We start from the raw sequence: 12,423 nt of genomic DNA, 5'->3' as shown, positions 1-12,423 counted from the left end.
TGTATTCCCACTTGTATATTTTTACTTTTGTTGCCTGTGTTTTTGGTGTCATATCCAAGAAATTATTGCCAAGACCAAAGTTGAGGAGATTTTCCTCTAAGAGTTTTATAGTTTCAAGTCTTACATTTAAGTCTTTAACTGATTTCAAGTTGATTTTTTGTGAGTGGTTTAAGATCATGGTCTAATTTAATTATTTTGGACATGTATATCCAGTTTTCTTAACACCATTTCTCAAAGAAATTATCTTTTCCTCATCGTATATTCTTTATTTTTTGCCAATCTTCCTCTTTTTTTTTTTTTTAGCTTGAGGAAGATTAGCCCCGAGCTAACATCTGTGCCAATCTTCCTCTGTTTTGTATGTGGGTCACTGCCACAGCATGGCTATGAGTGGTAATAGGTCCATGGCTGGGATCTGAACCCACAAACCCAGGCTGCCGAAGCAGAGTGCATGGAACTTAACTACTATGCCATGGGCCCGGCCCCCCTCATCATATATTGTTAATAATGACTTTGTTGAAAATTAGTTAGTGGTATGTACTCGGTTTTATTTCTATGATCTCTATCATATTCCACTGGTCTTTATGCCAGTAGCATACTGCTTTGATCACTACAGCTTCATAATATATTTAGAAATCATGAGTGTGAAACCTCCATCTTTGTTTTTTAGTCTCAGGATTTTTTTTGCTATTTGGAGTCTTTTGTAGTTCCATATGATTTTTAAGATTTAAAAAAATCTACTTCTGTAAAAAATGCCATTGGGATTTTAGGATTTTGATAGGGATTGCATTGAATCTGTAGACCACTTTGTGTAGTATGGACATTTTAACAATACTTAATCTTCCAGTCCATGAACAGATGATGTCTTTCCATTTATTTGGGTCTTCTTTAATTTCTTTTACCAAATGTTTTTGTTTTCAATTTGTAAGTTTTTCACTTCTTGGTTAAGTTTATTCCTAAGTAATTTATTCTTTTTGATGCTACTGATGGGGTTGTTTTCTTAATTTCCTTTTCAGATTGTTCTTGTTAATGTATAGAGTAACAACTGGTTCCTTAACCCACTCCAATCTGGCTCCTTTTTCATTTCTCTATTGCAACTTCATTACCAATGTCACCAATGATCTTCATGTCACTAAAGCCAAAGTACAATCTTCCAAGTTTGTTTTGCTTAAACTCTCATCATATATATATTACTTTTGAGAAGAAGATTAGCCCTGAGCTAACATCCGGTGCCAATTCTCCTCTTTTTGCTGAGGAAGATTGGCCCTGGGCTAACATCCGTGCCCATCTTCCTCTACTTTATATGGGATGCCGCCACAGCATGGCTCGACAAGCGGTGGGTCAGTGCACACCTGGGATCCAAACATGTGAACCCCAGGCTGCCGAAGTGGAGCTATGCAAACCTAACCGGGCTGGCCCATCCCATCATATTTTGATGCTGATTATTAGCTGTTGCCGCTTGAAACTTCTTCTACTCCTGGCTTATATGACCACTCCTTTTCAGTCCTCTTTGCTAATACCTTCTCTATCAGAATTTTCAATGTCAGAAATACTCAGCACCCTTCCCTAGGCCTTCCTCATGTTTCCCATTCCTCCTGTTTACGTCACTCACTTTGATAAACAGGAAAAATATGTTCAAGGAACTAAATTTTTCTTAGTTCAGTATTGAGCAAAATCTCCAATATTTATTAATATTTAATGAGCTTGCAGTGGAAGGACCCATACATTTCCGTTTACAATTTTCTCATTGAAGGACATGCCTATAGCATTATTCCACTATTATATTCAACCAATTCCCAGGTATTTTTATGATGGGAGGAGGAGCTGTCAAGGAGTTTCCTGGTCTACTCTCAAGGACCGTAGAGAGCATTTCACCCAACGTGGCAAGGTGTTCAGAAGGTTTGCTTAGACCTTTCCTCTGATTATATCTACTTTCAGAAGGGATTTATCTTATTCTTATCAATGCTTATTAGCAATTTCCCAAGTTAAATTCTGGGATCCCTTGTTTGGACAGCAAAACTTTTATTTATAGTCCCTAGATACTAGCTGCCAACATCAGCTCACTCTTTCTGATTTGTGATAGGATATCTTGTGGGAATTGCCTCATATTCTGACAGTAACAACACTTAGCTCTGACTAAGAAGGGTAGAGCTAACCTGCGGTCCGTCCAGATTGGTAACTCTTTCACCCCAACATGCTATCTCATAGTCACTTAGTATCTAGAATTCTCTTTAGTTTGAACTTTTAGAATATCTGTAGGCTCTTATATAAAACATATTGATTTCTTAGTGAGTATGTGTTGTTTAGAAAAAGGGGTCTGGGACTGATGGCAGAGTGAGGTCTGACCTACAACAATATGTTAGGTTTCCTGGGACCAAGGACTTAATTAGCTTTATAAGTTACTGGAAATTGTGATTAATGAATTTATTTATTTACTATCTGCCAGCATTCTTCACATTCTTAAGTGGTATATTGTACTTGGTTGAGCATTAGAAAACTACGGCACATCAATGGAGGAAGCGGACAGGGTCCAGATCTTCTAGGCCCACATCTCCAAAGCTGAGAGATTAGTGAGGGAGAGTGGTGAAAGCCGGGTATGCCTGCACTAATATGAAGTCTACCGCAAATGGAGTCTGTTTCCTGGATTGCTGGTTGCTTCCTGATAATTGGAAGAGGCCATAGTGACAGTAATGGTAGGAATCTTGCTGCTGGGACCTCATGTTCGTGTGTTCCATTAGACCATTGTACATTTCTCGTCATATCTTTAAGGCCAGAAGACTTGTATTCAACTTCAGGTACTGCCATTGACAAGCTTCTGATTTTTAAAAGCTGTGGTTGTAAAAATGTGATGAAATAATTGAAGCAAAAGGATTCCAGAGAAAGTATATATCTTACATTACTATTGTTATTGACAATTACATAATCAGAGAAGGATTGATTAAGCCACAAATTCACACATGTATTCGTATATTATTAGAGTTGTGTAGTAGTCATTAATGCAGTTCACCAAATACTTCTGGCTCTCCATTATACAGAAATGTCATTGAATTGTGCCTGTTGGCTCTCTTGTGTTTGGTGGGGTCACGACATTAGTTGTGGACAATGAGTTGTGGTCAGAAGTGGCATGAGTCACTGCTGGATCAGAGTATTTAACTGCCAGTGCAAAATCTGCAAGAGTCTTTCTCAGCTTCTGGCAGAGTGATGGTTAATGTTAACAATGGTGACTGCTCCATCAGCTTTGCTCCCTGAGTGTTTAAAAAGAGCAGCACTCTATACTTTTCTTTAGTGGACATGCAGTGTGAATAAGAAAAAAACCTTTGGTTTTAACATCTAAAGATTTTGAGAATGTTTGTTCTGCAGCATAACCTATTTTATCCTGACTGATACACATTGCCTTTTCCAGGATATAAAGGGCATTTCTGTGATGTTTGTGGTCATGTGGGAAAGGAATAATTAAAAGGGAAGGGAAAAAGAGTCAAGTATTGAGAATTCACAATGTGATGACACTTTAGTGTTGGTGGGGGTGTTAATCAGCTTTGTGAATTCTTCTATCTTTCCGGCCTTATTCTCCCTGCTGTAAAATTGACCAAGCCTCAGAGGCTTTTCACTGTTTCTCCAACACACTCCAGTGTTTATTGCCTCTACCTGCTTGGGTGGTTTCCACTATTTGAAATGCTCTGCCCATGTCCTTGTCTTTTTAACTTGCTGTAAAAATTCAACCTATCCTTAAGGATGACCTTTCATCATAACTCCAAGAAGTCTTTCCCAGTTCGCTATGAAATCCATGTAACGTCTTTTTCTAAAAACTCATAGGACTTTATATTTCCTTGAGTACTAGCTGATGTCAAGCTTGTGGGAGAGTTGTTTGGAAATACTTTATTCCATTATATGAGTGGAAGAGACTGTTTTCTTGAAATCTGGATTCCTAGAAAATGTGGCCTGGAATTGAACACATATTTGATCAAGGTCATTGATAGAAACCAAGTATTCTAACTTCCAGGTCAGTGATCTTACTACTGTTCAACAACACCTCTCATGACCTCGTTGGGTGCCATGTGAAAAATTGGTAGGAAGAGGGCACTGGTCCCGTGGCGCAGTGCTTAATTCCAGCACACTACACTGTGGTGGCTAGTGTTTGTGGGTTTGGATTCCAGGCACGGACCTACACCACTGGTCAAGCCATGATGTGGCAGTGACCCACATACAAAAAAAAAAAAAATAGAGGAATATTGGCACAGATGTTAGCTCAGGGATAATCTTCCTCAAGCAAAAAAGAGGAAGATTGGCAACAGATGTTAGCTCAGAGTGAGTCTTCCTCACCAAAAAAAAAAAAAAAAAAGCGTAGTAAGGAAGGTAACCTGATCATCTTTCAGCTCATCTCACAATTATTAGATTCTATGTTAGTATTCCAGCTATGAGTAAATTCTGAACCTTCATTTTCTCAAACCTGTCTTCATATCTTTGTTCCTCAGGCTGTAGATGAAAGGGTTCAGCATAGGTGTCACTATTGTGTACATAAGTGTTGCAACCCGGTCCTTCACCACTGAGTACATGGACAGGGGTCTGAAATACACATAGATGGCACTACCATAAAACAAGATCACTACAGTCAGGTGGGAGCCACAAGTAGAGAAGGCTTTCCACTTCCCGGCTGCAGAGGGGATTCTGAGCACCGTAATGATGATTCTCAGGTAGGAGAAGAGGATGCATAGGAAGGGGGTCACAATGACAGCCAGGGTCTCTGTCATGACCACCATCTGGTTGGAGGAAGTGTCAGAGCAGGATAGCTTTAGCACAGGCTGAGTATCACAAAAAAGTGTTTAATGACATGGGAGGCACAGAAAGACAGGCGGGACATGAGTAGCACATGAAGCATGGAGTGCAGGTGGGAGATGGTGCAAGAACCCAGCAACATGAGGAGGCAACGCCGTGGGTTCATAACCACCTCATAATGTAAGGGGTTGCAAATGGCTATCAGCCGGTCTATGGCCATAGAGGCCAGCAGGTAGCTGTCAGTGTTCCCAAAGGCCATGGAGAAGTACATCTGAATGAGGCAGCCCATGTAGGAGATAGAATTTGTCTTTGATAGGAAGTTCGCCAGCATCTTGGGCACAATGACTGTTGTGAAGCAGATATCCATGAAGGACAGGTTGCTGAGAAAGAAGTACATAGGGGTGTGGAGCCGGGAGTCAGAGTGGATGGCCAGGATGATGAGTACATTCCCCACCGCGGTGATAAGGTACATGATGAGGAACATGGCAAAGAGGGGCTTCTGTAGCTGAGGGTTGGAAGAGAGGCCCAGGAGGATAAAGCCCGATGTGCTGCTGCTGTAGTTCTTTATCTCCACGTCTCTGACTTCCTGGGCAGGGTTTGGAGAAGCAGTGGTATAGATGTGACAGGAAATTTCATCAAGACAATTTCTTTCCCAACCTCCAGCCTATGAAAAAGTCCACTACTATTTATTAGATTAAAGAATATTTACTTTAATTACATGACTGTAATTAATACAGTCATGTGTCCCTTAACGATGGGGATATGTTCTGAGAAATGCTTTGTTGGGCGATTTCATCATTGTGTGAACATCGTAGAGCGTACTTACACAAACCTAGGGAGTATAGCCTACTACAACCTGTGCTATATGGCACTAATCTTATGGGACCACTTTCATATATGTCGTCCATCATTGACTGAAATGTCATTATGTGGTAGTGACTGTACAGAGAAACAGGGAATAATTTCCACCAAGGGGAAAATTTAAAAATTCCAGGCTACTTCTTGAATGAGAAACTAAAGTTTCTCACATGTTCTTAGGAACTTGTACGTAGCCTAATTTTTCTGGCTTCTTCTTAATTCTCTTTCTAAAGATTCTTCTTCAGTTGTTTCTTGACTAAATTCTTAGCCTATTTTATTTCTTCTTTCAGGGGAAGAGGCTGTTCAGTGCCACCTTGAATAAGGATGCTTTCATACAAGGGGTCCCAATGAATGAGGTTCTCTTCTACTCATAGGTGCAGAGGTGGTGGTGGTGGTAGTGGGGATAGAAGAAAAGGGAGCAACAGATTTAATCAACCATCTATGGTACCCACAGAATTAAGATGAGACTTTGTTAAGTCTTCAGAGCAAAACATGCTTAATGTTTATTTGAGCATTTCTGTTTGGCTAACATGATCTAGACACTTAAATCAGAAGTTTTAGGTTCAGAGATGCCACTCAAACTAGGAATATTATCAAGAATATCCTATGTTACTGAGATTCTTCCTCACTCCCTCCCTCCCTTCCTTCCTTCCATTTTTTGTGAGGAAGATCAGCCCTAAGCTAACATCCGACGCCAATCCTCCTCTTATTGCCGAGAAAGATTGGCCCTGGGCTAACATCTATGCCCATCTTACTCTACTTTATGTGGGCTGCCACCACAGCATTGCTTGAAAAGTGGTGCATTGGTGAGCTCCCAGGATCCTAACTGGAGAACCCTGGGCTGCTGCAGCAGAGCATGCGCACCCAACCGCTACGCCACTGGGCTGGCCCTAGATTAATTCTTTAAGTGTATTACTTTTTTTAATTAAAAGACTATGAAGTTCTTATTCTAAACATGCATATATCAGGAATGTTGGACAATGTTATGTGTCAATTATATCTCAATAAAGCTGCAAAAAGTCAATTCCTCTCAAATTAATAAAATTCAATGCACCTAAATAACACCCCAAGGGAATTTTTAGTGGGACTTGAGAATGTCATTCTAAAATTCATCTAGAGAGTAAATGTCTAAAGAAAGACAGGATAATTTTTAAAAAATTAGTGACAGAGAACTTTTCTAACTCACAATAATAGCACATAATGATGACAAACAATAAGATAATGGTACACACAGAGAAAAACAAATCCAAGGCCCATCATAAAATATTCTGTACACCTATATTGATACATATATATAGGTTTTTATCTATATGGAACTTGGGTATAATAAATTTTTATTTCATAGATATTGAGAAAGGATGCACTACAAATAGGTGATATTTATTACAATTGGCTGAACAATTGGAAAAAGTAAGGCTAGATTTCTGTCCAACCCACACAGAGAAATAAAACCCATTTGAATGAACAATCTAAAAGTAAAAAATCCACACCAGAAAATAAGCATTAGCCAAAATAAAAGAGTATATTGTTATGGTCTGAAGATGAGGATGCCATTTCAAGAAAGAAATAAAACGTAGAGGCAAGAATGACAAAATACTGTTCTCAAAAATGTGAAAATGACACCAGAAGAGACCATAAGCAAGGCTAAAATATAAACTATTGAGTCAAAGAAAATATTTGCAACACGTTTACCAAAGAAAGCTTATGAGAAAATGTTTAACCTCCTTGGTAATCAGAAAATATAAATTAGAGTGAAATAGAGTTTACCCCCCTTGAGATTGTCAACAATATTTTTTCCGACAATATCCAAAACAAAAAGGACCCTTATACTTACTGGTAGCGAGAGGGTAGTTGTATAAGATTTCTGGTAGTTTCTATCAGAATTGAAAATCTGCATCTCTTTATGCAATAATTCTGCTTATAGAAATCTATCCCTTAAAAATAGTCATGTATGTGTAGAAGAAAGATATGTATACACGTTTTTATCATAACATTGCTTATAACACCAAACCCAACACAAACCAACCAACCAACCAACAAAACAACTCACAGAGGAAACAACCTTAACATCTACAAATAGTTGAATTATTAAAACAATTTATAATGTATTCTCATTACTCAGTATCATGCAGTCTCTAAAGAAATAAGATGACTAATGTCAGCTAACATTTATTAGCACTCAATATATGTCACACACTGAGCTAAGCGCTTTGCATGTCTTTTATCATTTTATTTTCTCAAAATCTTGAGAGATAGGTACTATTAGTATCTCTATAGGTACTATTAGTATCTCTATTTTGCAGATAAAAAATCAAATTTAGCAAAGTTAAGTAACCAAGCAGGTCCCACAGTTAGTAAGTGGCAGAGTTGGGATTTGAATTCAGGCATCTGATGGCAGAACGGAAGCTATTCATTGCTAAACTATGTTATCACTGTGACACTACTGTCTGTGATATTTTGTTAAGTGATAAAAGCAAGTTGCAGAACAATGCATATAGAATAATCCTATTTTTTTGAAGAGAATATGTCCTTTATATTTGTGTTTGGTGTGTGTGTGTGTTTCTGTGTGTCTAGTTGCCTTTTTAAGCGATATTGGAGGGATGGAGTGAGGAGTTCCTTCCGTATTTAGATTTATATTATGTTGTTTGCATTTCACACTAAGAGACAAGTTTCTTCGTGTTAATTTTATAATTAAAAAGTGAAAATTCCCTATATTTCCACTTCTCAGAGAGCTAGAGTTGTGTGCATATTGTAAAGTTTTTTTCTCTGCATAAATCTATATGCATATTATGTCCAGGAATGGGGTTCATGTATCCATAATGCTTTTTCTCTCCTGTGGGCAGTGTTACAACGGATATTTTGTACAGTAGTCCCCCCTTCTCCGCAGTTTCACTTTCCGCTATCAACCACAACCTAAGTATGCTAAGTGGGAAATTCCAGAAAGGACAATTCATAAATTTTAAATCCCGCACCATTTTGAGTAGCGTGATGAAATCTTGCGCTGTCCGGCTTGGTTATCAGATCGAATGCCGTGGTATCACAGCGTTTGTGCTCAAGTAACCATTGACATCATCTGCGCCTGATATCCAGCCATTGACGTTGTTGCGACTCGATGATCCTCCTCCTGACATGTTGTCAGAAGGTCAGTAGTAGCCTAGCACTAGCTCACAATGCCTACATCATTCGCCTCACTTCATTTCACCACGTAGGCATTGTATCATCTCATAGCATCACAAGAAAAAGACAGGTGAGGACAGGACAGTAAGATATTTTGTGAGAGAGACAGACCACATTCACATAAATTGTATTACAGTATATTGCTAAGAACGTTGTATTTTATAATTAGTTATTGCTATTGATCTCTTACTGTGCATAATTTATAAATTAAACTTTATCATAGGTATGTATTGGAAAAAATGTAATATGTATATGGTTTAGTACTAGCTGCCATTTCAGGCATCCACTGCAGGTCTTGGAACATATCCCTCTTGGAAAAAGGATAAGACTAGTGTATATATATATATATTGCACTCATGAGAGAGTTCCTATGGTACAGAATACATTCTGAGATATTGGATATTGAGTTGGAGTTTGTGAACATTGAACATTTTAATAGATACTCCCAAACTGAGCCAACTACCCTTCACCTCACTCCTGGGCAGTGTATTCATTTGACTCTCTGGACTCTTTCCCCATTGCCTTCACTGTGTCTTTCAGCCTCACTCCTAGGACTTTGTTTTCCCTGGTGGTGAAGGGCTATGTGACCCTCTTTGGGCCTGAACCTGGAATTCTCCAGTCCTATGCGATGTTTCTCAGGGGCAGTGCTCAGCCCCCTTCCCATGCAGCTGAATCTGGTAACATTTTATATTTCCTCATGCCCAGGGCAAGTCATTTCACCTGAGCGTACACATCAATAAAATCGGGATGGTTCTACTTTCTTCCTCACCTACTCTTGCATTGGAGACTCAGATGACAGTCAACATATGCGTATACCCATGGTTCCATTACCGCATCAAATTGTATGCATTAAATTTGTGCAGTTTTTGAATATCAATTATACCTCAATAAAGCTGTAAAAAATAAAAAGAAGGATTACAAAGCCCAGACTGTTTGCAGACTTAATCTACATAGACAATGATCAAAGGACTCTGCCTATTTGGCTCTCCCTGAATAATTTTCAAAGGTAGATATGAAAAGAATGAAATGATTTTGACTGCAGTTGGTTGAGCAGTCTAATAGGTGAAAATCAGTTCCACTTACTTGCAATACCTGTTCGTTGCCCCTAGAGTATAGTTGGAGGAGGTATACACCTGTTATCTGATACCAGAAAATTACATATCTTGCTTATTCTGAGATTTTCATGTGAAAATGCAATGTTAGTAGATGAGAGAACTAGAATTCAGAAAAGAAGTGCCTCTGCCTCTTCCCCAAATGTTTATCCTCTTTTTCCCATGGCTGTTTGTTTTGCACGACCTACTCAAGGTGGACAGAGAAAGATGCTTTATCAAGGTTTTTAGATGATTCAGAAGAAGTATGGGGTTTGATTCACAGGCAATTTAAGAGTAAAAATGGTACCACATTTCTTTTCCTTTAAAAGTGAAATTATAATAACTTGATTGGAATATGTGTCTTCTTAATTTTATTATGAATCATATACATTGTTTCACTACCTTCCTATTATTTAAATAAGATAATATATGCACACACATTTTTACATGATATAGCACCATGTAATAGAAAGTTATCATGATTAGTAATGCAACATTTTGCGTTGCTGGCAAAAAATTTACAGAGTGAAAGAGTTTGGTACAGCTCTCTAGAGTTGGCTATTATTATTGCTCATACAATAAGCTAGAGAAATGACATTAATTTTGAGGCTTGTCATCTGTTAATGCTTGGGAAGGATCATCAGGAACTGGCAGCCTTTCCAAACCTTTTAGATCACACTATCCTACCTTAAAGAGTATTTACTCCCTTCCTGGATAGACAGGAAATATAGACTATTTCTATACTTCTCCACTTTCTCCATTGGAACTTTCCACTTTGTGGACATTTATCATCTCATGTTGGTTTTCTCTTTGTTGCATCCTCAGGGCTTATGCAGGGCTCTTCTTCTAGTAACCAGCCCACATGAACCCAGGAAGTAAAACATGGAGCACAGAATGCACTTCCTAAACAGGATGTAAAAACGCTGGATGGATAATACTCTGGTGGAAAACTATCCACAGTCCATGCACCTGCTCCCCTGAATGAGCAAGGACAGTTGAGAAAGGATTAAGTTGGAAAAACATTCAGCTACCTTTATTGGACAGGTTCTGTGCTTAGCACTTGTCTCATTTAATCTTCGGAATAGCACTATGATGCTAGTAGGATTATTATCCCCCTTAATGATTAAAGAGACTGAAGTTCAGAGAGTTATTGAGGTGGTAAGTGGTATATCTGACTCAAACCCAGGTATGTCTGATTTCAAATTGTGTGTTTTAAACTACTCTGCCACAATTCTTCCCAGAACCATACACATGTGGTCAAGAACTAAGCTGGCGTGTCCTCTGCAGAGAGAAGTACACTTACTGCCAAGTGTCTTAAGCCTCCATGCTGACCCACTTCTTCTACTCTGTCCTTTGCTCTCACACATTAGGATCCTTTCAATTTCCTTCCATCCTACGCCCATTTCGGCCTCCCATTTCAAGAGCCATATGCTCTCCTTTCTTCATTTCCTTCAGAAGGAAAGGTCATAACACACTTTGGAGCCCAGCTCTGTTCGATTCTGAGAAAACAGCAGCTCTCTGCTTTTGCAGCATCAGTAACTGACCTTAGAATCTCTCCTGGGTCCATGTTTTTGGAATCCTATCTTCTCCCTGTCTACCCTCTTCCCACTTCCAGCAGTAAGACAAACAGGTATATAGCCCTCTGGAACATATATCTTCTCCTTAGGGATTCTGCAGGGCCTTTTCAGGCCGGGTCCTTCTCTTTTCTGCTGTCTGAAAGCTCTCCTTTCTGACTAGTTTTCACTCCTATATCAGATTAGAACCTTATCTAGCCCTTCCCAGCTGTTAAATTCTATATTCCAAGGCAAGTGTACATTTAACATATGCCCATTGAAATTCTGTTTGTGAATAATTGTCTTCCCTCTCTCTCAGCGTATCTTTACTCTACATCGGATCAACCAAAGGTGCTTAAAGTGGGACATTGCTGAAAATCAATCTCTTGTCTTCTTCTGCTGAGCTGACAATGCCTCACCCAGATGTCCCCTTTAGAGACACCCACTTCATTGCAGCCCCTTCCTATGTATGTTCTCTGTCTGGTACTATAATAGCTAGTAATTACATAGAGTTTACACGTGCCAGATACTGCTCTTAGAACTTTACTTACATTAAGTCACTTAATCTTTACAGCACCCCGTTTTCAGATAATGAAAGTGAGGTACCGGGAATTGAAGTGACTTGCCTAAGGCCACACTGCTCGATGGTGGTGGAGTCTAGCATCAGAATGTGTGCTGTTATCTCCTGTATTATCATAACTTTCTTGTTCACTTCTTTCTTGACTATTGTGATGGAAGACAGAAGAAGATAAGATCAGGAAGTTGGAGGAAGATCACATGAAGTTGTAGACCCCAGAATCTCTCTTTTCAAAGACTCCTTAGTCTGCCTACCTGTGTGCTTGACAGAGGGGATTCAGGGTCCTGATTAGCCATGGGGGCCTTCCAGGAGGTTATAATCAGCTCAGAATCTCTGAGGAGGGAGGCTGTTTGAAGTGCAGATCTAGCTTCAGAAACATGCTTGTCCTTCTCTCTAC

The 12,423-nt window shown here is 39.1% G+C and overlaps 1 pseudogene; it reads right to left on the bottom strand.

Moving 5' to 3' along the window:
• Positions 1 to 4,430: 4,430 nt before the first annotated feature.
• Positions 4,431 to 12,322, bottom strand: LOC131393608 (olfactory receptor 1L4-like; annotated as a pseudogene).
• Between the last annotated feature and the right edge of the window lie 101 nt (positions 12,323 to 12,423).

This window comes from Diceros bicornis, chromosome 28, assembly GCF_020826845.1.
Source record: "Diceros bicornis minor isolate mBicDic1 chromosome 28, mDicBic1.mat.cur, whole genome shotgun sequence".
NCBI lineage: Eukaryota > Metazoa > Chordata > Mammalia > Perissodactyla > Rhinocerotidae > Diceros > Diceros bicornis.
This window is presented reverse-complemented; position numbering and strand designations above follow the sequence as displayed.